The sequence below is a fragment of the Chrysochloris asiatica genome, unplaced genomic scaffold (genome assembly GCF_000296735.1).
Source record: "Chrysochloris asiatica unplaced genomic scaffold, ChrAsi1.0 scaffold00411, whole genome shotgun sequence".
Lineage (NCBI taxonomy): Eukaryota > Metazoa > Chordata > Mammalia > Afrosoricida > Chrysochloridae > Chrysochloris > Chrysochloris asiatica.
Genome location: NW_006408929.1, coordinates 1,594,827 through 1,598,763, shown reverse-complemented (window position 1 = coordinate 1,598,763; position 3,937 = coordinate 1,594,827). Strand labels below are relative to the sequence as shown.

Sequence of the window (3,937 nt, the reverse complement as noted above, 5' to 3'; positions counted from 1 at the left end):
TTGAATTTTTACTTCAGTTCCAGAAGCTTGAGAAATACTGAACATGTTTTTTCCTTTGTTTTTCTAACTCCAGATCTTTGCACATATGTAGTATTTGACTTTGTCTTCTTCACCTGACCTTTGATATTTTCTATTCAGCTCTTTTATCTCCTCATTTTCGCATTTACATTAACATCTCTATGCTGGAGGGGAAGTTTTAGAGTCTCTTCTGATATCCATTTGGTCTTTTGCTTCTTTCTTGTCTTCTTAATGACCTTTATCATTCTTCTTGTATGATCTTGATGTCATCCACAACTTTTCTGGTCTTCATTCATTAGTGTCTAATTCACTAAATCTGCTGTTGAGATGATCACTATATTCAGGTGGGATATGTTCAAGACCATATTTTGGCTCTCTGTGACTTGTTTTAATTTTCTTCAGTCTGAACTTGCATATAAACAATTAGTTGTCTTTTCCACACTCTGCCCCGGCCTTATTTTGACTGTTAATATGGAACTTTTCTACTGTCTCTTTCCACAGATGTAGTCAATTTGATTTCTGTGTATTTGATCTAGTGAGGTGCATGTATATAGTTATCTTTTATATTGTTTGCAAAAGATATTTGCAAGGAAGTGGGGCTTAACAGAGGATTAGGGAGAAGTCAAGTGCAAACCTCCAGCAGCAATAACACAGAATACTGGACAAAGCAGGTTCAGAGGATGGTCCCAGAACTCTGAACTGCATATTAAGGAATGTTTACAAAATTTAAAGGCTTACAGCCAGTAGAATTTGTAGAAGAAGCAAGAAAACTGGTGTTTTCTGACTGGTGTGTCCCAGTGGCTCCTGGAGTGTCCATCTGGGGGAGACAGAACAGGTGACAGTTCAGAGCAGTGATATCACCATGGATGTCTGATCCATATTTGGAGATAAGTTGTGGACTTTCTCTTTTTTGTCTCTGTTCATTGGTTTTTCACTGTCTGTGCACCTCAATTGTGGTGACTAGAGGAAGTTCCTGAGTGAGTGGACACCACCCTTCCCATGCCTCTAGAGGGTTCTACTATGCACAGATCTGCTCAGCAATATCTAAAGGGAAAGGTTCCGTTTAAAATCAAAAGGCAGCACGAAATGGATATAGACAGTCCTCATCTGTTAATCACTAAGAAAAAGGCTTGAATGAGTGTTGTGGAGTGGGAGACAGATAGACTATAAAGGAAACAGGCTGAAAATTAAATCCTGAGTTACATCATAAGGACCAACAGTGACATCTTGAAATTACTTACATGCCTTGAAGGAAAGAAACTGAGAGAGAGATGCTAAATTCATACTCATATTTTGCTATAGAAATTTTTATCTTTGTTTTCTCTGTTCTGTAATTACAGACTATAGTATTCAATCTGTTTTTTGTTTGTTTGTTTTTTGCTGTTGCTGTTTTGTTTTTTGATCCCCTTTTTACTTTTAGGAGGTTATTTCTTTCCCTATATTACCCAAGAAAAGACAGCTATTGTGGTCATATACTCAAGTGACAATCACACCCTATAAAATCTCACCATCCAGGCAAGAGCCAATACCAACTGCTATATACCAGATAGGCAGTCAACACGTGCTACAGTTACGTTGAGTTGAATAAAAAGAAGAGTGAAAGAGGAAGCCCATCTCCTGATCATATCTACTTGAAGGTAATCAGAAAGCATAATAAAACATCAACATTGTTGTTGTTAGTTGCCATTGAGTCAGTATCAACTCATAGCAACCATATACACAATTGAACGAAACACTGCTTGGTCATGGGCCAGCCTTATAACTGTTGCCATGCTTGACCCCATTGATGCTGCTACTTTGCCAATCCATCTCAATAAGGGATGTCCTCTTTTTCTCTGACCCTCCACCTTACCAAACATGACATTCCTCTCCAGCAACTAGTCTCTCCTGACAATATGTTGGAAGTTTGAATGATGAAGTTTAGTCATCCTGACCTCCAAGGAGCGCTCTGGCTGCACTTCTTTCAACACAGATCTGTTGGTTCTTTTGGCAGCCCATGGCACTTTCAATATTCTTCTCCAACACCATAACTCAAATGAACCAATTCTTCCATGATATTCTTTATCCACTGTCCAGTTTTCACATGCATATGAGGTTATTGAAACCTTTCTATTTGGGTTAGATGCACCTTAGTCCTCAAGCTAACATCTTTATTCTTCAACACTTTAAAAGGGTCTTGAGCAACATATTTGCCTAATGAAATATGTCATTTGATTTCTTGACTGCTGCTTCCATGAGTGTTGATGGTTGATCCAAGAAGAATGAAGTCCTTGACAACTTCAATCTTTTCTCCGTTGATAAGAATGATGTTTATTGGTCCAGTGGTGAGGATTTTTGTTTTCTTTACATTGAGATGCAATCCATACTGAAGGCTGTGCTCTTTGATCTTCATCAGTAAATGTTTTAAGTCCTTTTCGCTTTCGGCAAGCAAGGTTGTATCATCTGTATATTGCATGGCAGCCAAGCACAGGCCGAAGTTATCCAAGAACCTGTTGCACATGAAGTTCATGCAAAGAGGACTAGACTCAGAAACCAAGAAGCAGATGGAAGAAGAAGAAAATAAAATCATCAGTGAAGAGCACTGGCACTTGGACTTGCCAGAGCTGAAAGAGAAGGAGAGTGTCATAATCGAAGAGCAGAGCATCTTCTCTACAGAAGAATGTCGTTCCAAGGATTTAATCCTGAGGATTTAATCCTGAGGTTGAGAAACTAATGCTTCAGATGAACTCTAAGAGCAAAGCTAAAGAAGTTGAAAATGAAGCAGTGGAACTAGATGTGACCGATGAAGAAATGGCTCGAAGGTATGAAAGCCTGGTGGGGACAATTGGAAAATAAGTTTGCCAAGAAAAGAGATCATGCCAATTTTGAAGAAGATAAAAATGGAAACATGAAAAAGACCAAGACAAAGAAGGTGCTCTTAAAACCCCAAGATTAAAAAGAAGGCCTTGTGAAAGATAGCAGTACCACATTTTGTGAATTAACTCCCATTGTTTCTCTGTAGCTTTTGATATGACAATGTGTATTTATAAACAAGTGTGTACTTTTAGAAAATGCTGTCCCTAAAACAGATGTGTGATGGATGTTATACATTCCTTGCTTAATGGTGTTCATCAGGAAGGGATTTTCTGCCCTTGATCCTTGAATGTACACAGTTACTTGGTGACTTCCTGCAGACCTTTTGATCTTGGATTTAAAAAATATTGTCCGTGGTCCCTGATCTTTAATAAATGAATATCATTATGTTTTGTTTTGTTTTTTAATACTGCAGAGCATCTTTTCAAACCACAATGTTATAAAACCAGAAATCAACAACAAGAAGATTGAGGAAATAAAGTCAAATACATGGAAACTGAACACTGAAAAGCTGCTGAAAAGTGCCTGGGTAAATAAGAAATTAAACATGAATTCTTAAAATTCCTAGAAACAAGCGAGAATGAAAACACATCATACTGAAATCTTTGGGACACAGAGAAAGTGGTGCTGAGAGGACAATTTATTGCGATAAATGAGCACATCCAAAAAGAAGAAATAATCAAAATTAACACATTAATACAGCATCTCCAACAATTAGAAACTGACCAACAGAGGGAACTTACAGTCACCAAAAGAAAAGAAATAATAAAGATAAGAGCAGAAATAAATGAGATGGAAAATCAAAAAACTATAGAAAAAATCAACAGGACAAGAAGCTGGTTCTTTGAAAGCATTAATAAAATTGACAAACCATTGGCAAACCTAACTAAAGAAAAGCAGGAGAAGACACGAGTAACTCACATTAGCACCACATGGGTGATGTCACAATGGAGCCAAACGAAATCAAAAGGATAATAATGACAAAAAATACTATGAAGGGTTGTACTCCAACAAATTTGAAAATTTAGAAGAGATGGATGCATTTTTTGAAAAAAAAAAAAAAAAA

At 37.2% G+C, this 3,937-nt stretch overlaps 1 pseudogene; it reads left to right on the top strand.

Annotated features, from left to right (window-relative positions):
• The first annotated feature begins 2,471 nt into the window (after window positions 1-2,471).
• On the top strand, window positions 2,472-2,953 carry LOC102839689 (annotated as a pseudogene).
• Window positions 2,954-3,937: the final 984 nt, after the last annotated feature.